The sequence below is a fragment of the Ochotona curzoniae genome, unplaced genomic scaffold (assembly GCF_017591425.1).
Source record: "Ochotona curzoniae isolate NIBS_2020 unplaced genomic scaffold, NIBS_Ocur_1.0 contig_4064, whole genome shotgun sequence".
In the NCBI taxonomy this organism is placed as follows: Eukaryota; Metazoa; Chordata; class Mammalia; order Lagomorpha; family Ochotonidae; genus Ochotona; species Ochotona curzoniae.
Genome location: NW_024466107.1, coordinates 3432563 through 3459163, shown reverse-complemented (window position 1 = coordinate 3459163; position 26601 = coordinate 3432563). Strand labels below are relative to the sequence as shown.

Here is a 26601-nt window from a genome sequence, read left to right as displayed (position 1 = left end):
GCTGAAGCCAGGAGCCTGGACCTCCAACCCAGGTCTTCCACATGGGTGGCAGGGACTCAAGTGCTTAAGCCATCCTCTGCTGCTTCCCAGGCACACTGGCCGACTGTTAGAGTGGAAGTGGAGCAGCCACACACTCCAACATGGGATGCAGACATCCCCAGAAGTGGCTTAATCCACTGTGCAGCCCCCAGCACAAGTGGATTCCAACACCCTAAAGAGCAGGACCCTACAGTCCACTCCTGTTGGTGCTTCTTGTCAAGACTTAAAAATTTCTTGCCTGTAACATGAGTACTTAAAAAAGGAAAAAAGCATCTGGGAAAACGGAATCAAAAGATTTTGGGGACCAGTATTGTGGTGGAGTGGATAAAGCCACCATCCACTGTACCTGCACCCCAAACGAGCACTGGTTTGAGTCCCAGCTGCTCCACTTCCGATCCAGCTCCTTGATAACACACTGAAGTAAAGCAGAAGATGCCCAAGCACTTGGGCCCCTGCCACTCATGTCTGAGACCCAGAGGAAGCTCTGGCTCTTGGCCTCGGTTTACCCGGTGCAGCTACCTGGGACACAAACCCACAGATGGAAGCTCTTGCTTTTGTCTCTCTTTTTTTTTGGTGTAACTTTTTCAAATAAAGAAAAAAAATTTTTTTAAAGAATTTTTGTGCAACATTTTTTTTTTTTTGGAATTGACACATGGTATTTTTCGTAATATGTAATTCCCACCAACTTTTAAAAAGAACTGCTTGTAGAACTTAATCAGGAAAAAAAAAAACCCCTTTCTGTTCACATAAGCCGTAGTCTAGCCTGGTCACTGGCATTCTGGGCTCCAAGTCCTTCAGGTGACCACTGTCCTGCAGAGCCAGAACACGACCCTCCAGGGAGCACACACTGATGAAGGGTCCCTGGAACATGCTGCAGGTGAAGCCCACAGCCTCAGGGGGGCTCCGAGCCTGGGAAAAATACCAGAATGCCATTCTTACGTCCCCACACTCTGCCACCCCAAGCCCTGCTCCCTGCATCCAGTCCCAAGAAACAGTTCAGCCCTTCGCAAACAGTCTCTACGAAGCAGCCCGCACCCCTGTGATGCACCACCTGCTGCCGACAGAGAGGGAGCAGGTGCTTAGGGATGGCTGCGTGCTTCTGGATTCTCTAGAGAACATGTCTGCTGGAATATTCTAGCAGCACATGAGGCTGATGTACGATCCTTAAAACAGGAAACCCAGTCTTTGGAGGGGTGCATATGTGGGAGTGAGACCCCAGAGCACGGCCACCAGCAAGGGGGTTAAATCCTTAGCCTGCCTCTCCCAGACAGTGGGAAGTCCCGTTAGTCTCCTAAGTGGACCACAATGGCTCCCACCACAGGTGGCAGGTGCTGGGCACGCAGAGGGCAGCTAGGACGATCTGCCCCTGCCCTCAGAATTCTCATCTGCAGCACCTTCTGCTTGCCAGGCAGGGCCAGGCAGGCTCTTTGTCGGGGGGAGAGGGTTTTCTGGCAGAGTGTCTGCACCATGGTAGAAGAGGCTGGAAGGTTGTACAAGGGGCAGTGAGTATGCGGCCAGCTCTGGTTCCTGCTACTTTTGGACTGCTCCCCTTGGCATGAAGCCCATACCCAGGCCCACCTTGGGCTCCCAGATAGAGTGCACAGCTCACAGTCTGGTGCACTGGGCAGGGGCTGAGGGTCACCATGCTCATAGGCATCCAAGCAGACAGCCCCCAGGAGCTCCTCACCCGAGCTCCCTATGCTCCCTGTATGGGCTGGGCCAAGCAACCTTCCTGGGCTGCCCCCTCCCCGGCTGCTCAGCCAGCAGAAGGAAACACAATCTCTGGCCTGGGCCAGTGGAAGGAGACCTTAGTCATAACAACAGGGGCGTTCCACGTGGCTCAGCCCCGTCTGTCACCCATACACAGGCTCTCTGGATTCCTGGCCTGAGAGCACCCACTGTACCCACAGGCCGGCACTCCCCATGGTCAAGTGGAACCAGAGCAGAAGGTATCACTTAGTCTGCAGAGTGCCCTGTGGCCTGGTCCCTGGCTTGGCCTCAGGTCAGCCAAGGCCCCACTGGGGTCTACCAGCGACTTCTACATCAGCGCCTTGTCCTGGTCACCTGCCTCCGTCCACTGTCCCTCCCTCAGCACCAGGGCTGGGCTCAGGCCAGCTTGCTGTGCAGCGATGGGAGCTCCTCACCCCTTCACAGACTTTCTGCTGCTCCAGCAGCTGTGCCTGGCAATGAGACCACCACTCGGTAATGACCGGCACCGGCAAGGACATGGGGCCTAGGCAGGAAGCCTGGAAAACAGCCCTGGGGTCATGTGATTGTGGAATTCCTGATTATAGTAAGAAGACCTGAAATTGCCAGCCACAGAGACCCAAATAGCATCACAGGCTGTGATCGGAAGAGGCAGCTATGGTCCTAACGGCTCTCAGCCAGCCCTTCCCCACTGCAGACTATCCCCTCTGAATCTAGGCCCTGCCAACTACTCAGAACCATCAAAAGGAACCTGAAAGCGTGGTTTTCTCCATTTAGAGAAAGAAAGCTAAAACACACGGAGTTGTTAAACATTTAAAGCCACATTCCAAGGGCTTGCCTAACTTGCACACTGACACATGTACCCTGCACACACACAACGCCCACACATACACTCACATTCACCCCCACACTCATGTCACACATGCACCCATGCAGTCTCACACACAGAAACACGCATTCTCTCTCTCCCACACTCGGACAGTTAAACGCCAAAATGCAGAAGTTCTAAGTTAAATAAAGAGGGCACTCAGCGTGCCTGAATACTGCTCGGGGTGATAGCTCCCACTGGCTGTGGGTCAAACCCCTGGGGAGGTGTAATGTGTATTTCGAGCTCATCGAGTCTGAACATTAACCGAAACACTCATCTTACCCTGCAGAGTCCCTCCAAGTCAGAGGGATGAAACAACGCGTCCGAGAGGCCGGGGATCGAGGGGGACATGTGGGGAGTTGGCAGCAGAGCGCTCTGGAGTACCCCACCTCTCTGTCCCCCAGCGGAAGCCCTGGCAGCAGTGCCTTCTCCCTGCGCCCCACCATGCACAAAGGCTGCCTCGCTTTGGCTCGCTGCTGCTTGGGACGTGTAGGGGAGGGACTCAGGTACCTGCACTGCCCTTTTCTGGGGCATCTGCCACAGAAGCCGCAGCGGTCACCAGGGAAGAGGGCAGTGTGGAAGCCGGCCTCACGTCCCCTCCTCCTGCAGCGCAGCAGTCTCCAGGCCCGGGTCTGCATGAAATACCAGTCACACAGCCCGAGAGGAGCCGTAAGTTCAGCTGCCTTCAGATCCTCGCGTGGTCTGCCCTCCCGGCCGGAGCTGCCACGATGACTCCGATCAGGAGCAGGGACTGAAGGCTCTGCCTCTGTCTCTCCCGAGTGACCCCTTCTACTAAATGCAGTGACTGAGCTTTTCAGCACCACATGCTGAACTCCAATTAATAACACTTCTCGTCTCCCAGGACTTCACATAAGCAGAAAAAAATCCGAGAAGAGAAATGACTTCGAACGATCAGAGAGCATCTGGCGCATCCAGTGGAATGCTTCTGTCTGGTCTGTCACGCGCTTGCGAGCTCAGTGAAACAGCCTGGGTGGTTTTAGGGTCAGGAACACTAAGCCACTAAGCCATGGCACAGTAGGCTAAGTCTCTACCCACAGCACCAGCAGCCAGAATGGGTGTTTGTTTGAATCCTGGTTGCTCCACCTCCATTCTGGCTCCTTGCTTATGGCCTGGGAAAGCAATGGCGGATGGCTCAAGTCCTGGTCCCCAGCACCTTTGTGGGAGACCTGGAGGAAGCTTCTGGTTCCTGGTTTTTCAGCCAATCGCTGTGACCATTTGGGAAATAAACCAGTGGATGGAAGCTCTAACTCCTTCAAATTTATATACATTTTAAAAAGTAAAACAAAACAAAGCTGTTACTGACCATCCAGCTTTGGGGCACTAGATGTTTGCTTTTTGCTTTCATCACATGCAGGACTTTTGCCCAGGGTTCAGAGGGCCAGGCAGCCAAAACATCAAAGACCTATGTTTACAGTGAAATGCAAACTTCCTCAGCATGTTTCAGATGAAAGGTGCGCCCAGTGCAGCCAGCAGGGCCGCCAGAGTTGGGAGCTGAGCAGATAAGGCACGCGGAGATCTGCCTGGCGAGAGGGTGGGGCCCGTGGCACCTGGCCCACAGCCTACTCATCTTAAAGGCCCTGACATTCAGTTAGGAAATGGGACACTAGGGAGGTCACAGCAGACACGGCTGGGGTCAGGGCCGGTCTGCAGCCAGGGCCCTGCCCCCAGTCAAGCTGTTCATTTGAGTCAAGAGGAGAATAAGGTCACGGAGTCAGCTGGTAGCAAAAGCAAAACATGGTTTCCAAGCCCGGGGCTCTGCTGGCCTCTCTCCCTCCCCTAGCCCGGTTACTAGTTACCTTTGGAAAGTACGAGTCATTGGGCACGCTTTCTGGTTACATTTAAAGGGATACCACGAGAGGAGCTGGACGGGGCAGGCAGCGAGAGGGAAGCCCTCACCATACCGGATTCATCCGAAGGGCCTCAGCCAAGGCCAGCCACCGTAAAGGTATTTGCAAGAATCAAGTCCATGATGGGTGCCACCCAGGGCAAGGGCAACAGACTGCTGCCTGGTGCTGTCTTGCCACAGCTTACTCCATGAACATCTGCTTTCTTGAACATGCAGACGGGAGGCAAGGGCTCCTACACCTCGGACACCTGCTTTTGACTACGCCCTGAACCAAGGACTTGGGGCCCCGGGCTTTCCAGGGCTCTGGCCATCTCAGGGGTGACTTCTTCCTGCACCTGTGTTGGACACGAGGTTCAGCCTCTGGGGACAGGTCAAATGTGTGAAGTGTTACAGCATGGGTTCAGCAAACAGTGGTGAGTGCTACACCGATGGCCTGAATTAACAGGACCCTGATTTGTTCAACTTCTCAACATCCAAGTCAAATCCTGCCATGGCCAGACTCCAGTCCATCCTGCTGCAACTCTGCTGACCTCTGCATGGCCTTGAGACATCCACTCTCTTCCAGCTTTGACCACCACGCAGCTGAGGGCCATGCACTTCTCCCAGAAGTCAGTGGTCCCTTGACCCTGTCTAGGCGGCAGTTCCATCTGTCCCTCTGTCTCTAAGATGCCGATCCAGCTCCCTGCTAATGCATCTGGGAAAGCAGCAGCAGATGACCCAACAGCCCAGGGTTCCTGCTACCCATTTGGGAGACCAAGAAGAAGCTCCTGGCCCAGTTCCTGCAGCTGTACCCATCTGGGGAGTGAACTAGTGGGTAGAAGATCTCCCTCTGTGTCTCTCCAATTCTCTGTGACTCTGCCTTTCCAGCAAAGAACTGAACACTTCAATAAAAATGTGTTGTCTCAAACCTGAACCAGAAGCAGCTGCTAAAAGCTGTGGGATGCCCCCACGGTGACTCACAGCTATTCGTGGCCAGCCAGGATGCATGCTGGGAGTCTGAGCAGGTGCACCCTCACCCTCTCTGAATGGCTGGAGGGAAGAGACAGCAACTCCTCGGCACAGACATCTTCTCCGTACCTGGTCTGCCATACCTGCGCCCCAGGACACTTCCTACTTCTTCTTCCAGTGCCAGCCCACTGGCAGAACCCTATCCCTAACTCTTGGATGTGCTCCACAAACACTGCCAAGAGGTCAAGTCCAGTCCCACTCTCGAGCAGCCATGAGGGGTTCTCCACCACCTTGCCCCAGGCCACGTGCCCTCCACTCTCACCCGTCTCCTCAGTGAGCCAGATGGTTCTATGCCTTGCCCTGCTTGCTCCCAGCTGCTCCCTGCCATCCACAGAAGCCCAGCTCAGCCACCTCCTTCCTTCATCTCTGGAAACTCCCACGCCAGCTGGACCATCCTCCTTCTGGAGCCCCCTCCCCTTCCAAGCTTTGCAAGCACCAAACAGTACTGCAGATACACCCACTGCGCCACGCCACGTCCGCCACGGTCTCCCCCATAGCAGGAGACCCACACTTGTCTAGCAGTGCACTTAGATGCTCCATTAACTCTTGAATTAAAAGGCACAATTTCCAGGGGGAGCTAACAAACTGGGTAAATTAGGAAACGATTGCTGTTTCCATTAAACTAATTTACACGAGGGCACAGGGAATGCAGCCTCCATGGAACCACCCTGCCACAGATCACAAGGGATGGAGTGTTCTAGAATATCCCCTTTCCTGAGGCACAGCCACTTACTGCCACCAAGGAGGGCTTGCCCAGGCCAGGCGCTGTGCATACAAGCGGCCTCATTCTCATCCTTGAAAGAAGTGATCTGGGCAGTCACACGGGAACCAGCAAGCTTACCCACAGATGGTACTGGCTTGAATCCACATTTTAAAATGCTCAACTAAGGGGACCCTCATCGTCTATGAGTTGCTCTGACTCACTGATCTCCCAGTTAAATTACTGTAACTCCTGTCCCCAGAAACCCAAAGACTTGCCCTCTGTCTTATCATTTCGCCAGAAAGGTATCACTTTTTGCTAGGATGGTAAATAAGCTCGCAGGTCTAATTATTTCTTTGGGTTTTCAGGCCCTTCTGAGACTCCACTGCACCTGTGCAGGTTAGAATAGTAGCAGCTAATGAAACGAATATACATTTGTTTCCTCTTAACCTTCCGCTCTCCCCCTTCCACCACTCAGTTTCATTTTCATGATGCTGGGCACTAGACACAAGAGGGGAGAGGAAATGAGTTTCTCCTCCCCAGTCATATCCGTAAAAACTGACTGAACACAATCATGGAGTCCAGTTCCCAACTCCAGTTCCTGCTAATGCAACCCTAAGAGGCAGCAGCAGTGAGGGTCCCTGCGACCCCCGTGGGGGGACCTGGAGTGTCTTCCCCACTCCCAGCTCCGGCCTCAGCTTTTGAGTGCATTGAAGAGTAAAACAGTATATCTATTTGCCTAGACAATATATTTTATAAACAGTACTCTTACCCAGCAGGACAGCCCAGGGAAGGGAGGTTTCCAGATGGGTTGGAATTCCCACTGCCCAAGCCACACACTGAGCAAAGCGCTTGGAAGATTCGTGACTGTATTAAGAAATGATGACAAGCACGATCTGGAAAAAATTGCTTGTGAGGGTTCAAGGACATGATGACACATGACAGAACCACCCAGCACACCCACTTGGTGCCTGGACACAGGATGCTGGGGTGAGTGTGCGTTCAGGTCACTGCTGCACAGCTCTGCCGGCTGACCTCGGGACCCGTCCGCAGCCCCGTAGGGGGCCTGTGATGAAGTACCTCATCTGCTCCAGCTTGTGACACAGATGCAAGCCTCTGCACAAGTTCACGGCTCCTGCCCAAGCCGGGGACTTTTAGCCTAAGGACAGCACTTGCACAACCGCCTGCTGAGAGGCCCTCGTGCAAGGGCAGAAAACGGCCTTCAAGGTTTCTACGTGGGAAAGCACGGGATGATGGTCATGGCAAATGGAGGAAGGGACGGAGAAAGATTCATTCCTTGTAAGGATTGATCTATCCCCCATTCACTTATTTGAAACGCAGACTTAGAGAGACAGGGGGAGGAAGGGCGGGAGGAAGAAAGAGAGAGAGAGATTGAGACTGAGACTGACTTGCCACCTGTTGGTTCACTCCCCAAATGGCTGCAACAGCCAAGGCCGGCCCAGGCTGAAGCCAGGAGCCTAGGACTGCATCTGGGCCTCCCACATGGCAGGAGCCCAGGCACTGAGGCCTTCCTCTGCTGCTTTCCTAGGAGCATCAGCATCAAGACCCCTGCTCTCACTCCGTCCTCCTGCTGCTACAGCTGCCTGGCCAGGAGCTTTTCCTATTCCATGTAAACTGGGCTGACCATACATGAGCCTGCGACGGTACCTTTCAGTTACTTTCAGACAACTAAACACAACCCACTAAGGGTTGGGATTCTGATGTAGTATTTAAGATGTTCCTAGGGATGCTTGGATTGCCTGGCTTCAAGTCCCTTCTCCAGGGCTCTGATCTTGTTAACGCATCTCAGATGTGGCAGGGGATGGCTCCAGTCCTCAGGTCCTTGTCATCCACAGGGTATATTCTGGTTGTATTCCTTGCTGCTGGCTTTTGGCCTGCACCAGCCCTGGCTGTTTGGGACAGGTCCCTGTTGAACTTAGAATACGTACCTACAGTGCCCAGGCAGATTCTCACACGCACTCAGAAGTCCCCCCAGATGCAGCAGACACAGCGTCTCTGAGGGCACCGCAGCTCATGCACTGACGGGGAACGAGTTCAAAACAAAGGACTGAGCGGCAGGTTAATCCTCCAGCCACAGCAAGGGCATCCCAAATGGACACCCGTTCATGTCCAGCTGCTCCACTTCCCATCCAGCTCCCTGCTTATGGCCTGGGACAGCAACAGAGGATGGTCCCAAGTCTTTGAGGCCCTCCACCCACATGGACGACCCGGAATAAGCTCCTGGCTCCAGGTCCACTCAACTCCAGCCATTGTTGCTGTTTGGGGAATCAACCATTACATGGAAGACCTCTCTCTGTATCTTCTTCTAATTCTACCTTTCCAATAACGATAAATCTTAAAACACAACAACAAAAACAACCAAAACACTGAAGAACTGAAATATTAGACATGCTATGCCCATGAAACATGAGTTTTGTTGTGGTCTAAGATTCCATTCCCCAGACCTCACTCTTCAGTGGCTGCATGTTGGGCAAGCTCATTTTTAGGACACTGGGCAGGCAGGCCAGAATCACCTCCTGTGGACTGCTTTTGTTGTATCGCTCCCCTTTGTGGGATGTGGGGAAAATCCCGCTATTCCTCAGCTTGGGACGGGCCTCTGCGGCCTCCTGGTGAGTCACTTCTATGGCACAAAGTGGCATTCATATGCAAATGTCAGCAGACAAAACCGTGGGGCAGCTGTGGGGAGCTGGGTGGCTTTCCTGGGAAAAGAGCGGCAGGGACACGAGGGGTCACTGTCAGCTGCGGGGTATCCAGCTTGGAGTGGGGGCCCAGACAGCCTGGGAAGCTGCCAGGGAGACTTTCCAGGCTGCGGCTCAGGCTCACTGTAGTGTTGTGTGTTAGGGAACACAGTTACCCATGGAAATGCTTCGAAAAGTTAACATTAAAAAAAAAAATGAGCCATCATAAGCCCTGGACTTCCACTACACAATCAGACCCGAGGGCAAGGGCCCAGGGGCCCCTGCTGGATAGAGGGCACAATCTGGTGAGAGAATTGAAAAAAAACCCAAGTTTAGCAAGCTCTGCACGCACCCTGTTGTTGCTCTGTATCAAGCACAAGGGGTTTCAATTGTAGAGCGTTCATGTGAAAACTTATTTTCAGTTACTGTTTTAGGATGAAACCCCATGAATTTCATATTGAACCCACAATGGTCTGTTATTTTAAAGATATAGGTCTCCTTTATGGAATTCTATTCCTTGAAAGAGCTATCCCGTGCAGCTAAAAATAAATAAATACAGACCAAGATGACTGCAGAATAGAAACGAATGCCTCATTTCACACAGGCAAGCAAGCTCAAGCCTGGTACTATCCACGCAGCCGCGGTGCAGCCCAGTCCCCAAAGCACACCTCCAGCAATCCCCAGGTCCCCTGGAGCTGTGCCGTGCAGGGTGGCCTCTGCGGACCCAGTCCCCAAAGCACACCTCCAGCAGGGTGTCAGCAACACGGCTGGCATTTTCTGTTCTCTTTGAGCCACCATCTGAGAAGCAACACCTTCCCGCGAGTCTTTGAGGGACAAACTTTTCCTCTACTCTCTGAAAGTGTGCTTGGAAACCTGAGAGTTAAACCCACAGAAGGCCAACTGGGAAGAGAGGAGACGATGTTTAGGCACGTCTAGAAAAGGAGCATTAAAAGGTGTCACCGCCCCCCGCCCCCCAATTTCAAATCCATGTTTGGTTTCTTCATAGTATGTGTTTTTTGATAAACTTTCTCAAGATCCTTTTGTCTGCATAGATTTCATTTTTTTTTTACACTGAAGCAAAGCTTCCTTATAATTCCATTTAAAAAAAAGATTTTTTTTATTGAAAATGCAAATTTACAGAAAGAAGAGACAGGGAGAAAGATCTGCCATCAGCTGGTTTATTCCCAAATGGCTGCAATGGCTGCAGCTGAGCCAACCTAAAGTCATGAACCAGGAGCCTCCTGTGGGTCTTACACGTGGGCACAGGTCCCAAGGACCTGGGCCATGCTTCACTACCTCACTGTGTGATGAGCAGAGCAGGCTGGGAAATGGAGCATCCTCGGGATACAAGCCAGTGCTCATAGGGGATGCTGGCGCTGCAAGGCTGAGGATTAGCCCACTGAGCCAGCACACCATCCCCACCCCATTCCTTTGAATTCAGTTTTCTGCAGAATTTTTGAAGGGGTCTCATTTATCTGAGAGAAGCCTGAAAAGAGTGTGGCTCTGGGGTTCCCAGGGAGATGACGGAGGGAAGGGACATGGAGGGTCACACACACTTTAGGAGTGGATATGCAGTGTTTGGGCTGGCACCGACTTCTCTCTAGGGACAAGAGCTACTCTTAAGTCTCAACAGGGGACCCCTTAAAGGAAATCCGGGGGTTTTGCTTTCAGTTAAAGAGAGGGCAGACCAAACCTCTTCCTAGCAATGAGTCCCTGAGGTTCCCCTAACCCCCGCCCAGCACACACAGGGTCCTGCACGTACAGCCCCCGCCCCTTCACCACACCCTATTGCGCAAAGGCCAGCTCCATTTTCTTCCTCTGGGTGGGGGGCAGGGTGAGTCCTACCAGGGGCCTTGAAGCCAGATCTTCTGATTTAAAAACCCACATTTATCCATTCAGAATCAAGCACACTAGCTCTCCTGTCCCCAAAGACACACACCTATCCCCACCATTTAAACAGGAAGTTCTCCTTAGAGACGTTCCCCTTCCCCAAGACTAAGCACAACTCTATCGCTGTGGCCATTAAAGGAAGCCAGCCCTTACCGAGCTCAGCTTATCAATGAGGGCTCGCCCCAGTGTTTGCTGAGACTTAATTAAACACTCAGCAACCAGCCCAACGTCAAAGGACCACAGGCTGCCCATCTGCTCGCAAACGACAACGACTGATGACCTTGGGGAATAGGCTGTTGTGACATGTCCTGGAGAATGGCGTGCACACACACACTCTCTCTCACACACACTCTCACACACGCATACAGAAAAGGAGACGCCAGAAGGCAAAGGACAGTGGAAGCAGCAGCTTACGTTCTATAAATATTCAGAATAGTATCGCCGCCAGCAAATCTAATAGTTGATTCGCTTATTTCTAAGTTAGAAACCCCAAAGAGGACTTGTGCAAAGGGTGCATGGATGAGAAGCGCAGGCTCTGACAGCAGTGGGGGAACAGCCCAATTCCATGGTAGTGTTTTCTTCCCAAAACACATGGTCCAATATGGTAGTCACATATGGCTACTTCGACTGACAAAATCTAAATGCGTGAGGATGGAATAAAATAAAGAATTCGGCTCTTCGGTTGTCCTGGTTTCAAGGGTTCTCATTTAGAATTTGACAAGATTCTGTCAAAATGAACACACTGGGCCTGGGCTCTTAAGACTAAATATATACTAGGAAAGGAGGGAAAGGCAACCTGAGAGAAATGTCTTATCAATTTGTGCTCCTCTGCATAAAGAAGCAAGGACCAGCATGGAACACCTGCACCATCTCTGTCCCTGCAAACAGACGGGCAGCCCACAGTGCTCCCCACGGGGCTGGCTGCTGACTATTCCATTATGTCCAAGCCCAGGTTGGAACAGGCCCTGGGTGATCAGCTTAGCTTAGTAAGGGCTGGTTTGCTTCACGGTAGAGGTGATGCGCTGTGCCAATTTCACTGAAAAACACATGTCTACAAGGAAGACCTTTAGCTTGGTTAAATTTTGGCTTTGGCCGTGCTTTCTTCCCTCCCCTAAGCCTCCCTGGTTTTTAATAAAGACCAGGAATCAGACACGACAGGTCTCACAGATGCCACGATGGACTCCCTTGACGAATCTAATACATGCTCAAATGGGAGGGTCGAAGAACCAGGTGAATTTGTGTTCAATAGTTGTTTAAGTCATACGGTCAGGAGTCTGGGCTCTGCAGAACCCAGACACCACGCTGGGTCCGGGTTTCCTGGAAAACGGAGACCAAATCAAGCCTGTGTGGAATTCCACGTACGAAGATGCCAAAGCATGCACATTTGAAGACACAGAATGATACATGAAGAGCGTTCCTCCAGAGGTGGCAATGGAGAGCACGCCTTGAGAGAACTGCTTCCAGACCCTAACGCACGCCTTGGGCAGACATGAATCCCTTCAGGATCAACGTCCGGCCCTACGATTGCAGAAACGAGCACCTTGCCAATGTTCCACCCTCTGCCTCCTGGAAACACTTCCGTGCTGGAAGCAAACATCTCCTCTTGGCAGTGATGGGAGCCTGGACGACGTGAACCCTTTCATAAATAAACCTCCAATGTCAGGACATAGGAGAAACTCTGTCAGTGCAGAGAAAATAACTTACTGTCCAAAGACCCCATGGCTAAGGTTAACAGGCGTGTTCTTCGGTCTCAATGCAAAGGACACACCACCTGCGTCACAATTCCTTCTGCTCTTTCCTTTTAGCATCACTCCCACTGTACTGTGGCATGCTGGGAGACTCCTGAATCAGCATGGGGGGGAATTAGCAGGCAGAGGTATTTCAACAGTGCAGTGGATTCAAGTGGTTGCCTAACTTCCCCTTATCCATGAAAATAACTTAAGGGGGCCAGCGCCATGCACAGTAAAATCAAGCATCCACCTGCAGTGCTGACATTCCATATGGGTACCAGTTCAAGCTCTGCCTGCTCCATAGTGAACGAAGGCCCAAGTCCTTAGGTCGCTGCACCCACACGGGAGACCCAGAGGAAGCCCTGGCTCCTGCCTTCAGATTGGTCCAGCTCCAGTCGCTGTGGCCATTTGGGGACTGAACCAGCAGATGGAAGATTTCTGTCTCTCCTTCTCTCTTTGTAAATCTGCCTTTCAAATAAAAATAAATGAATCTTAAAGCACTGTTTGCAACAGAAGTATTGGAAGCATGGCAGGATGAGAGAGACAGAGGTGGCCTTTTGTTGACACAGATGTGAAATGGTGAGATCACGTGATCTCAACCCTAGTAACACACTTCGATTATCTTGGGAAGACAGTTTTGCATCAAATGGTCTGACAATCTAACTGGCTTGTCGTCGTTTGTCTCTGTCTTTAATATTCAAAACCTGTTGCTCATTGGCTGAGCCACCTTCTTTTTTTGTTGGTGTGTCTGCTCTCTGTGTGTCACCTATGGAGAGCTCCTTTGGTTTGCATTACGTATCAAGTGGTGCAGCCCACATGCTTGTGTCACATGTTATTCCGCTGTTGAGTAGAAATCACCTAATTTGTGAGGCAGCGAATCAGAGAGACAGATGGAACCATCCACTGGTTCACTCTTCACATGCCTACCGTGGCCCAGGCTGGGTGGGAGGTTGCAGCCAGGAGCTAGACGTTCAATCCACTTCTCCCATGAGGCTGGAAGGAACCCAAGGACTTGAGCCCTCAGTGCTGCCTCCTGGGATCTGCATCAGCAGGAAGCTGGAGTCAGGAGCCAGAGTAGGGAATCCAACCCAGGAACTCTGCTATCAGGCATGGGCTCATTAATTCATGTCTTCACTGCTAGGCCCAGTGCCTGTTCCATTGGCAGCTCCTGGGTGATTCAGCCTGAAACTTCTCCCCGCTCCAAATCAAGACAGGCTCTCTGTCTCTTGCTAGCTTCCTGCCTTCCTTCTGTAAACATGAGCTGTGCAATGTGCAGACATCAAGAACTGGAGACAGGAGGTTAAAGGAGACGATAATGCCTCCTTTGTGCCAGAGCCTGAAACCCAGGTTAGTATGGAAGCAACAGGCAAGTGCACCCCGCTCCCACCCCACTGGGTCAGTGCTATGAGGACCCACTGTGGTAGCTAAGGTCGAGCACGTGGCGGAAGGAGTGAGCTAGGCTGAGGGAGTGGAGGGACACACAGCTCATGGATACAAGGTCCCTGTGTGGAGACGTGGGAGCACAGCCAGGGAGGGGCAGGAGAACAGCACGGGGCCAAGGCGAAGGCCACTTTCTGAGGCTGTGGCGGCCCTGGCCTCTTAACAGCAGCAAGTGGAGCCCTTGGACACAGCCTAAAGAGGCTCAGGTATACTGTGCGAGACTTACGTGCCACACTGAAGATTTGGGGTCTAATGGGTGATACAGGAGTCTCGAGGGTGGAAGGGGTTAGAAGCCTGATGAGAAAACATTAAATTTCTAACCTTGGTTGATGACCAGCTGGGAAAATTTCCTGGGATGATTTCTGGGTCTTGGGCTGAATGAGCATGTCCTGAGCTGGGTGTTGTGGGCCCTGGGAGGTGGGGAGCACAGCGCCGCATGCCCAGCTCAAGCATCCAAAGCAGAGCCACCCAGCCATGACTACTGACTCCTGGACACAGGGCAGCAGGTGGCCGGCACCCTTCCATCATCGGGGCTGTCACAGGTGCGTGGCCAGGAACCAGCGACCGGGCTGGGGGCTCCCAGAGAATGTGGAGGGAGCATGAATGTGGTGTGTACAACTCGTGCCACTCTGCTTTTCCCCTCCTGCCCATTCTGGGTTTCATCTACAATGCTCACCACGTCTACTCTCCCTCCTTCCAGTTTCTCAGCTGAACTCCAGCCCTCCACCTGCAGGAGGATGGGTCCTGCACCTGCAAGGGTCCTGGACCACAAGGAGACAAGCTCTGCCCGGCCAGCAGGTTAGAACTGCACAAGGCAGGGCATGGCCAGCCTCTGGCGTGGGAAAATCTTTCTCTCCCTTTCCACTTGTATCCTAGTCTTCCTCCTCATCCCGGAGGGAGGAGCTCACCCTTCCGTGCTCCTTCTTGTTTCCGTCTTCCTCCTCATCCTGGAAGGAGGAGCCCACCTTTCATTGCTCCTTCTGGAGAAGTAAACAGTTCCTCCTTCTGAGTAAACAAGCCAGCCACAGAAGCAGGACAGGAAGGCAGAAGGAAGATGCCCCTGGACCTGCCCACCTGGGCACAGCAGCCTCAGGGCTTCTTTCGCTCATCACCCTCTCTCCAAGGAGACTGCCCTCAATCCCCACCGAGCACAGGACGCACGGGGCCTCCCGACTGGACTGGTCTGCACATTCCTCTCTTCCCTCCCACTCATTTGTGTAAGACAGGTGCAAAGCAGATCCCTAGGGGCCAGTCCTCTCTGCCACCTAGCCAAGGACTTTTCAACCAGTGACTGACCCCTCCACCAAAATGCAAGACCAAACCTGCAGGACATGGCTGGATCTCCATCTGCCAATGGCAACACGGTCCTCCTCCAGACCCTGGCTACAGCCAGCAAGGGTTGCTTCTAATCGGATTTGAGGGCATTGTTCCCCTTCCCACGCACAGTGATGCCTCTGTTGGTTGAAGAACACGGTCATTGTCCCCGAGCCTGGGGAGGTAGTGTTGGTGGCACAGCAGAGGGGAGAAGTCAAAAATCCCTGAAGAAATAATCCCTGACATAAGGCAGACATGACAGCAGGAGACTGCTAAAGAGTGGGGAGAGTCCCAGGCACCGGCTGCTGGACGCCATGGCCACCTGCGACCCCTCTCCCTGACCCTGGATACAGCCCGAGTCTGTGACTGGCTCATGCTGTGACAATGGCATCATCCAGCAAAATGGCAATGGTCAGCAAAACCCAAATATTTCCTGGCTTTTCTAGGACAGGGTGATTGTACTGGCTCCACTGATGATCCAAGCCACTGGTTGCTGGAGCTGCGATATCTCATTCTCATTGTCTAAAGAATTAACTTCTACATGTTTTTGAGAGGCAGAGAGACAGGCAGAGTGTTCCCATCCAGGGACTCACTCGCCAGACTTCTGCAAGGAGCGGGGTCCAAGCAGGGAGCCAGAGCTCAACCCTGCTCTCCACCAGGGGGTGGCAAGAGCCCAGGGCCTCAAGCCGCGTCCTGCTGCCTCCCGGGTTTGAGTTAGCAGAAAGCTGGAGTCAGGAACCAGAGATGGGGATCGAACCCAGGTCTTCAGCCGTGGGCTGCGGCTGTGGTAACCACTGGGCTGGGTGCTTGCTTGTATCTCAGTTTTTCTTCGGTCTTTCAGCCAAGAGTGGTTTTCACTACCATAGTGGTTTCTCCGCATCAGGGAGGGAACACAGACCTTCTCAGGGGGCCGTGGGGAGAGGGGCTCCCTGCCCTTTTCACTGATGTAATCCAGCATCACCCATGGGCATTTTCATGTTTAATGTCCCTTCCTTATTAAAGCATTTGATTTGTGGTGGAAGAGAAAGATTTTTTTTTCTTTTAGCAAAACCCGTCTCCCCATGAGAGTGATCTGCACTGCTTTTGGAACAAATGCCATTTCAAGAAAGCAGCATCAGATGAAAGGGCTGTAAAGTCTGCCTAGAATTACAGAGCACAAAAGCCCACGGGCTCACAGCCTGGCCTCCCCATTAGCATGCCAGGCAGGCGGCTCTCTGTCCAGGGAATCTGCACAAAGCAGCAGCTGGGGGGATGCCAGGGGCTACCAAGCAGCACCACAGCTTTGCCTGGGAAGGCCCTGCCACGGTTGTGAGGAGGGTGTGAATATGTGCAGCCAGCGGAGACAGAGGTGCCCTTAGCCATTGCACTACCTGCTCCTGCCTCTCTGGAACAATCTCTCCTGCCTGCCTCTTCCTGGCTCAGCGGAAAGCCACAAGATCAGTGTTTGCTGGCTGACACCTCCTCCTCACCCAGACTGTACCCCAGGCACCCACTCTCGCTGCTCCTCAGGCACCGCCACAGGGTTCGTGCGCCTTGCACGGGCAGGATGTGAGTAGACATGGCGAGGGCTTTTCATGTGGAAGGCATATCAGGGGGAGGGGCACCAGGGCTCCCCTCAGGGCTGTGGCAGGGCTAGGGGAGGAAGGCAGGGTTGGGGATGACAGCGATGATGGCCTAGCAGCCATGGTTACTCCTGGCTGAAGTCAGAGCCAAGCCTCAGCACTCCCGGCCGCCTCTCCCTGGGGCTGGGCTCCTGGTCCTGGAAGGAGGCAGCGGAGACGGGCAGGCCCAGGCCTAGCAGCTCCATGGAGGAGGAAGGGGGGAGGGCAGGGCATGGAGGGAGATGTGTGGGCACTATTACCCTCCTACTTCAGTGGGGAAACACGTATACACACACACACAGCCATGCATACTCAGTCACACACATCCACACATATCCACACAGATAATAACAGATACACACATAGTCACAGAGCGCGCACACACACACGTACATGTCTAGTCATGCCACACAGAGTCACACACACAAGTCACAGATGTAGACACCTGGACACACTAACACAAGGAGTCACAGATCCAGACACATAGTCAGTGGAAAACAGAATTGAAAAACAAACGTATCTGGGTGCACACTGTAGAATCCACGCGGGGCTTGACCGCCATTTCTGCTCTCCATGACCTTTCTAAAGGACTCTCGTCCCCACACAGACACACACAGTCACACACAGACACAGAGACGCAGGGAGAGTGCAGGTGAGCGGCACAAGCTCAGCCATGGCGAGGGTGCACCCCAAAGGGGAGACCCTGTGGTCCTCCAGGCTCTGGTGCCCTCTGCTTGAGCAGACAGCAGCCTCAAGGGTGCACCCCAAGAGGAGGCCCCATGGAGACTCCTCCCGGCTCTGACGCCCTCTGCATCAGAGGCCTGCTCCTAGGATTCCTGGAATGGTGGAAGGGGCAATCATACGGACTCTCACGACACATTTCCGTCGTGTTGGATGGCAGCCGCTCTGGTGCGGCCTCGGAATGATTCGTACTGCTCGCCAGTATCGCAAAAGAAAACATACAATTCTGGTCTGAGTGGAGGAGCATTTTGTCAAGATTGAAAAGCACCAGTGACAACGAAGGTTGGCCACGGGGGAGGGCCGGATGGCGCCACGAGCTTGCTGTTGGTCACGGAAGCCCTGGTGGTCTGCTCTGTTCCAGCAGAACCGAGGAACAGGGTGGAAAGTCTCCCCTGAGAGTAACGGGAGGTGGAAACCAAACACAGTCACTGTGCAAATATTGACAGGACCCACAATGCACCAGGGCGGGCCAGGACTCACCGGGGTGCTGTTTGATTTAAAGCAAATACAAGTGCTACTTCCCTGTTCAGAACACTCTTGTATTCTTGGAATTCTTGAAGGAAACACGGCACATGGCCACAGAAGGCACACGCCTGAGCTCACTGCCTGGCATCCACACTGGAACACAAAAAGCAGTTCTATCCACCAGGATCCTACACCATGGCCAGAACCCCGGCTAAGAGGCGGCCTCCACGCCTCCCAGGAGCCAGTTCCACTGTTTGAGTGACTTCCTGCATCTCTTCCACCCCTGCTCCCCTCCAGTCCCTGCTCAGGTCACACCCAAGGGACACCAAGAGGCCCCGGTGTTGGGCTTTGCAACACCACCTGGCTCCAAGTTGTGGGTTTACTTTCCACACGCCCATCATCTCAGGAAAAGAGTTCAACCCACAATCAGAAGGAGAGGGCTACTGGGAGTTTTGTCCCTGAATCACCAAATTAGTGGACGGCTACTTTCCTTCCTCTTCCTCTTCCTCTTCCCAAAGCTGCGACATGCTCCTTCCGACCCATGCATTGCCACCCAAATATACTAACGTGATTTCTGGCTTCTGGTCCCAGGGGCCACTTCTATCCACCTGTTGGATCCCAGCTCTGACCCAAAGCAGGACAGCAACACAGAAGCCATACGTAGAGGCTTCTTCCAAGTTCCTGGCCACCAACTTTTCCGGGTCTCCTATGGGTGGTTTGTTTTGCTTTTGCTGAGATGCTGGGGAAGAAAGGGCAGTTTCTGGGGCAAGTCCCTGAGTTTTCTGGTGCAGGTGCCGGAGGGCCCGGTAGCCAGATAGCTGCCTTCGGGAATCAGGGGCACTCCTTCAGCAAGTTCGCATTGACTGCTGGAAATGTGCACAATCATCACAGATGTTCTCTTCTTGAGGCTGGCCAGCCCTGGTCCACAGTCACACGATAGGGTCAGGGAGGGGTCTACACACAGGCCCATCCACCCCAGAGGCAGCTGGGGCACGGGATTTCCCTCAAGACCCCTTGGTGGCTAAGTCAGAGGAGCTGAACATATACGGAGGTACCAGTGACTACACACACACACTGGCTTCTCCCATCCCATGCACGAGGTAGGCTAGGCAAGCCGGTCTCGGCTAGACTCATGTTCTCCTCCTACATCCCCACACACTCAGTAAGTCCTTGCTGCATGGCAGTTCTGCCCCGGGCCCAGTTCTAGCAGAGCTGGGCCTTGAGGGCAGGGCAACGTCTCTTCCACCCTCACTGTTACACACTCAGTGCTTGACGGACACAGGGACTCCGAGCTGAAACAAGGTCTCTGTTTTCACAGTGGGCACCCGGACCCAGTGCTGGGGGAGGTGAGAGGTGGGAGGGATGGTTCTTTATCAGCCATGCCATCTCTGCAGGTCCTTCTAATCAATCAAGCCATTAGTGGGGCCTGTTACGGGCAAGGTGAACTGCCAGGCCAAGTGACTGCGTAATTGGTTGCTGAATCGCATACATCAATGTCAGGTGTTGCAATGTGTCTTTGAGATTCCATCTCAAGGAAGAAGGTTGTCTCATCAGCTCCCAGGATGACTCCAAGGCAGGACAGGGCACTGATCCTGGCGGCTAGAGGGGCACAGCGACAGCCCCGCCCAGGAAAGCGCCGAGCATCTGTCTGTCCTCTTACTGGAACTTTTCTTCTAAACAGGAAAAAGCATGCAGCTCCCATCATGGAGTTTACGAAACAAAATCCAAACAAACAGGGCCTCTGCATGGGGCACACACCGCTCCCTTGTAAACAGTCCCCACTGACCTCCAACCGAAACAACAACAATCTCCCTGGAAATCCTGGGGAGCAGCTCCTCAAATAAGGGAAACAGAGCTGCCTTGCACACCACCGAGGGTCAGGAACCAGAATGTGCCAAAAGGCTCTCACCGTGCACAGCAAAAAGACAAGGGTTCCGTCTACTGCCTCCTTGTATCTTTTTCTTGGCAACAGAGCTATTCCTTCCTAGTTCTTTTCACACACACACACTTCATATTTTTAAGGTTTTCCATCCTCTGATTCATTCCCAAAAAAGCTGTGACAGCCAGAGCTGAAGTGACTGGAAGTTGGGAGCCAGGGTCTGGGCTGTCTTCTACTGCTTTCCCAGGCCACAAGCAGGGAGCTGGATGGGAAGTGGAGCAGCCAGGACATGAGGATGCTGGCACTGAAGGCGAGGGACAAAAATGCGGACACGGTCCAACAGAAGGGGTGACCCCAGGCAAACTGGGGTGTGGGGGGAACACAGTGAGGAAGAGGGCTAGATGATATTGCTAAAGCTTTGCTTTTGAGTTCCACCAGGTGACATCATTCAAACCCGCCCCTCACCGAAAGCAGCCTGCCAGACCCTGGGCTGTGGCCCGGTTGCTGGACAGACTTGGATTCGAACTCGTTGTGTTAACTCTGCAAGGCTGGAGCAGGGCCACCCCCTCACCCCCCACCCCGGCCTCCAAATCTGGGACGGCAGTGACCTTGTGCAAGGCAGGGGGAACCCCGCGAGGAGCTAGGCTGGAAGCTTCTCCCTTTCTCCTGGACTTCTGGAAAGAGAGCTGACCCTAGACTTAGCCACTGTACCCTGCCCTGGGCGCACCTTCAGATCCAGCTACATTTATTAAGTTCAGAGTTGAACCTGCTGGCTGGGACACCACATGCGTGAGTGAGCCTGGAGTTTCATGGCAACCTCTTCCCCCTCCTCCTCAGTCTGGAGTGAGGATGGGCTGGCTTGGCCCTTGAGGGGCGCTGCCCATGTGCCTGGATCTCAGCATCTTCCCCATGGGTAGATCACAGCCAATCCCTCAGAGCACTTGCAGACGCTTCACCTCAGAAGCCCTTGGTCACGTCCTATAAATAAAGCTATCAAGCCTGGTCCCCATGTCCAAGACAGGAAACGGCACCTTCAAAGGATCTGGCAGTGCGTGTGGTGGCCCTAGGAGAGGCGCCTACTCGGGACCCTGACCACACACGGCACCGGGCAGACAATGGTGGCAGCATCGCACCCATGGCCAGCCTTCGAGCTGGGAACCTTGTCGGTCAGCCTGGACAAGGAAAACACGCCAGGAAGACAAAACAAGAGACGAGGCTGGACCGGCATTCGTGGTTCACGTCAATTTGGGAGCCCCTTCCGAGAGTCTGGGAAACACAGTTGCATGTCAACACCATGGAAATACCCATCAATGCTTTGCCTAACAAGTCTTCCTTGACCTTCAAGCTAAGGTCAAGTGCACTGTAATAACCTCGGGGAGAACAACCAGCTCAAAGACACATCACAGCTGAGGGGAAGTGCTTGCTAATAACCAATCCACCAGGTGACTTCCTGGAGGTTTTTGGGGGGCGGTGCGGGGCGGGGCGGGGGGGAGAAGGAAATGCAGGTGGCTTGGCAGTGTTGTAAAGCTTAGTCCCCTTATCAGGTCCTGGATGAGGAAGTGACTTCAAATGGACTGCGTGTGCTGCCTTACCACACCCGCCCCCACCCCGCCTATGTGCTCAACTCCATCCGCTATGCTCATCTCCTCGGCCAGATGCCATCTGAGACACAGCCATGACTCCAGGCTGCCCCACTTCTGACCCAGCTCTCTGCTAGTGCCCAGGCAAAACTAAGGCCAGAGGACAATCCCAGGGTTGTCAGTGGGAAGGCCAAAAGGTACAGCTGCCACAGAAAACTGCCTCGTGGTCCTTCAAGATACTGAAACTAGAGTTCCTCTGCCACCCGGCAAGCCCAGTTCTGGGTACTTATCCTAAAGTAGTGACATCAGCCTCGTATTTCCCCGTTATTCACAACAGCTGAGATGTGGAAAGAACCCGAGTGTCCACCGATACATGAATGGATAAACAACATGTGGTCACAACATACAATGCACTCTTCTTCAGCTTAAAAAGGAACGGAATTCTGACACCCACTGTAACACGGAAGAACTGAGGACACTGTTCATGGCTGTCACGGAAGGACAGGCGCTGTGTCACTCCAGTGCCACGCAGAAGCATAAAGCAGGCAAACGCACGGAACACAAGCACACAAAGGTAGTTTCCAGGGTCCGCCCGCACGGAGAAAGGGAGAATTACTTATGAGCACACAGAGCTCCAGGCAGCAGGAAGGAGCTGGGAAGATCGGCTGGCCAATGCTGACCCTGAAGCTCACGACACCATTCCGTGCATCACAAACAGGGGCTGGCATGGTGGGCTAGCAGACAAAGCTGCCAGCCCTACCACTGGCATTCTATATGGGCGTCAATTTGTGCCTTGGCTGCTCCATGTCTGAACCAGTTCCTGCTAATGCTCTAATAACGGCCTAAGTGTGTGGGCCCCACTCCCTACGTGGGAGGCCTGGAAGAAGCTCCCGACTCCTGATTTTGGCCTGGATAAAGCCTGCCCATTGCAGCCATCTGGGCAGAGAACCAGCAGATGGAAGGTCTCTCTTGTACTCTGTGTGTCTTTCCCTCTTTCTCTGTAACAGTGACTCTCAGAGGGGCCAATAAGACGGCTACAGCCCGCCTGGGAGGGCCACATCCTTTCCTGCTTCCAGTTTTCTGGTGATGAATATTCTGGGAGGCAGCGGGTGACAGCTTTGTCACTTGGGCCCCTGACATCCACCCGGGGTAGCTCCTGGGTATTTCAGGAGTGAATCAGTTCACGAACACTGTCTACCATTCAAAGACTTTAAAAAAAATTTTAAGAGGATGGAGCTCATCTTAATCATGCTACAAATGATAAGTTAAAATGTTTAAAAAGTCCCTAGAAGCTTAGGGGGAGTTAGGCTGCTACTCGCAGTACTGGCATCCCTCCTGCACAGGCACGAGTTCGTGGCCTGGCTGCTCCACTTCTGACCCAGCTCCCTCTTAACGCAGCTGAGAAGGCAGCAGAGGATGGGCCAGGTATTTGTGCCCCTGCAAACATGTTGAGGATCTGAAAGCAGCTAGACTTCTGCCTGACTCAGCCTTGGCCATTGATTGGATGGAAGATCTCTCTGTCTCTTTCTGTCTTTCAAGTAAGTAAAGAAATTTTCTCAAAAATGTCCTCAGGAGAGTTTCTGCATCATCAACCCATAAGAAAACGGGAAGGAACCATGACTCCAGAGCGGAAGCAGCAAGCCAGAGCCTGCCCAGGGGAGAGGGCGGCTGTCGGAGACTCTGACGCTTCAGAGGGAAGCCCTGTGTCCCTTGGGCACAGCGTCCTGTGCAGCCTCTGCTTTCTGTCCTCTGGCATCATCGGAGCCACTGTCAGCTGTTTCCCCGTGGCAGGTGCGCTCCCACAATGTTCAAACACAGCTCGGTCACTCAGATGGAAGCAGAAAGGAAACTCACCGATGATTTTAATGTCACACACAGATGGGCTGGAGACCACATAGGCTGCCTTCAGAGTCATAGATCACCTCAAGCCAGGAAGGATGAGAAGGCAAGGCAGGCCCATTCTCCTAGGACCACGAGAGAACAAGTCACCTCCCTGAGCATCCACAGCTCTTGGGCAGGCAGCAGATGCTGCCCTGAGATGCTGGTGGGCGCCGGCACCTCCATCCTTCATCACCAAGTGGTCCTTCTCTGGCCCTGCATGCCAGCCCCATCCGAATGAGGATCTGAAGCAGAAGTTCCAAGCCAACAGGAAACCCCAGAAGGTACACATATGAGAGATCAGCCTTGTTCATCATCAGGAAGACAGCAGTTAACACTATGAGACACTACTGCATAGCTACGAGGATGGCCACCACGAGACCAATCTGAGTGTAATACCAGTGAGGGGGAAGGCAGAGGAACTAAAACCTGGGTGCACTGCTGGGTGGATGGTGCAGCAACTATGGAAAACGGTACAAAGGCTCCTCAGAACGAGAGATGCAGAGTTAGCAGGTGTGGTGGTGTAGTGGGCTCAGAACATGAGATGCAGAATTAGCAGGTGTAGCAGGCTCAAACTTCCTGCCTGCAGTGCCAGCATCCATTATGGATTCTGGTTCAAGTCCCAGCAGCTCCACTCCTAATCCAGCATCCTAACATGGTCTGGGAAAGCAGCAGAAGATGGTCCAAGTCCTTCAGCCCCTGTAGTCATGTGGGAGACCTGAAAGAAAATCCTGGCTCCTAGCCTTGGGACTGACCCAGCCCTAGCAGTTGCAGCCATTTAAGGAATGAATCAATGGGTGCTAAAGTCTCTCTCTTTCTCTCCTCCCTCCCTCTTTCTCTTCTCTGTAATTCTTTCAAATAAAAATTAAGAAGTCTTCAGAATTGGCATGTGACGCAGCAGGTCCACTTCTGGGAATTTACACACAGGAAGGATGGACAGACACAGCACCATTCCCCAAAGTCACAGCCGGGGGAAGTGACCCACGGGCACACTGACAAATGAGTGGGAAAGTAAGATAAGGCACATGCCATGGGACACTACTCAGCCTTCACAAAGGAAGAGAATCCTGACCCTGGAAATGCTGTGCTCAGCGCGATGAAGCAGCTGGGCCAGCACAGGCCCTGTCTGACTGCCCTCCCATGAGCTACCCAGAGTCGCCGACTGCCTGGACTTAGAGAACAGAAGGCAGGCGGAAGGTTGTGAACAAGCTTGGATCTTCAGTTTAGCAAAATGAAGGAGTTGATGGTAGTGACAGCTGTGTGACTGTGCAAAAGTCCTCATACCACAGAACACGTACCAATGGCCACGTGGACTGTCTCCTCAAAACAAAACCCAGGCAAGGAAGAGTGCATTAACACTGGCCTTCGAGAGCTGTGCTCCCCTACGAACAAACCCCTCACCCCCAAGGGTCCCCACGGTCAGGTCAGAACAGAAAAGTGCACCCATCAGGAGGGGAGCACATCACAGCTCACGACACGACCACCTGGGGGTCACATCTCCTCTGTGGCTTAAAATTGAGGACTGCAGGCTCATGGTCAGATTTCCGGCCCTGGCGGTTGACCCAGGGCTCTGACCATCACGTTCCATGCACTGCCCTGTTTCTGGTTCCTCATCTTGCGTTCCTCACTCGTTCGGGTCTCACACAGTATGTGGTAACCTAGGAACCAGAACGGCTCACTAGCTGGCTGGGGAAGAGAGGGTTAAGGGGTCCTTGGTGAGGTAGACATGGCAGATGGCCAGATTCCTCCGCTCCACCCCACACAGGTGGGCTCCAGTGAGACACCCCAGGTGGCCTGAAGGGTCCACAGATCTGCCCTGCCACTGCACAAGAGAGCAGACCAGAGGGCTTCCTCAGGGGGTCGCTGGCAGCCCAGGCCCGGATTTCATTTTTCTTAGGACTTACTGATTTATTTGCACGTCAGTGTTACAGAGACAGACAAACAGGGCTGTGAGAGAGAGAGAGGTTTCCCAGCTACTGGTTCATGCCCCAAATGGCAATAATGGCCAGCACAGACAAAATCAAAGCCAGGAGCTTCATCTGGGTCCTCCATAAAAGTGGCAGGGGCCCAAACACTTGGGCCATCGTCCACTGCTTTCCCAGTGCCCATATGGGATGTGGGCTCCACAGGGAGTAACTTACTCCACTGTATCATGACACCAACCCCAGGCCATGGCATTCAACGGAGCTTGAAGATTCCTACTGAAACAGCATTCATCCTACATTCCACCCTTTTCTCTCCAGAGCTCTGCCCAACTCAGGACTTGAGGTCCAACATAGGAGTCCCACACACGAGGCCATTGGGGCTACCCTCACATGCCTGCGTCCGTCACATGGAAGGCTGAAAACAAAACGCTACCCTAAAGTAGACCTAAAGAGACTGCAGTGGATGTTCTAATCAGAAATGAAGCCTTGGCACTTGAGTTAAACAGGCAGGGCTCAATGGTGCAGGAAGTTCCCAGAAGCTGGACTCTGTGGTACTCTGTGGTACTGGGCCCTGTCCACGCAGGGGCTAGGATCCAGGGCAGGAGTACTGGGGGTGTCACCTCCTGTCCGTCATGCAGAGCCTGAGGACTCGGGAGAGGACCCAGGAGTGAAGTGTGAACAGGAAAGGACCATCAGATACAGGGTGAGAGGGCAAGAGGATGGGATCAGATACACCAGCACACCTTTGCCTCCCTGTGTGTGTCTGCATGTGTGCACTGTGTGCGTGTCCATGAGTATCTGCATGTGTGTGCTGCGTAGGTGTGGATGTGTGTGTGCACCGTGTGTGCACACGACGGGGTGCAGGTGCGTGTAGTGTGTGCATGTGTGCGTGTCCATGAGTATCTGCATGTGTGTGCTGTGTAGGTGTGGATGTGTGTGTGCACACAACGGGGTGAAGGTGCATGTAGTGTGTGCATGTGTGCGTGTCCATGAATGTACGCACATGTGTGCAATGTGCATGGATAAATGAGTGTGTACATTAGTGTACATTAGCGTGTAGAACGTATGTATGTGGGGATACTAATGGAACACTAGGCAGGCTCACCCACTTAGCAGCTTTTCACCCACAGACTTAAGCCCTGAGGTTTTTTTTTAAAATTTATTTACTTTTATTAAAAAGGCAGACCATATTTAGACAGAAACAGAGACAGAGAGAAAAATCTTCTGTCCACTGGTTCACTCCCCAAGTGGTTGCTTCAGCTGATCTGAA

General features: G+C 53.1%; 1 protein-coding gene across 3 annotated transcripts in view; it reads right to left on the bottom strand.

Moving 5' to 3' along the window:
• The window catches only part of SLC22A23 (solute carrier family 22 member 23), a 150027-nt gene that overhangs the window by 45389 nt on the left and 78037 nt on the right, over positions 1–26601 (bottom strand). The gene's annotated exons all lie outside the window — the stretch shown is intronic.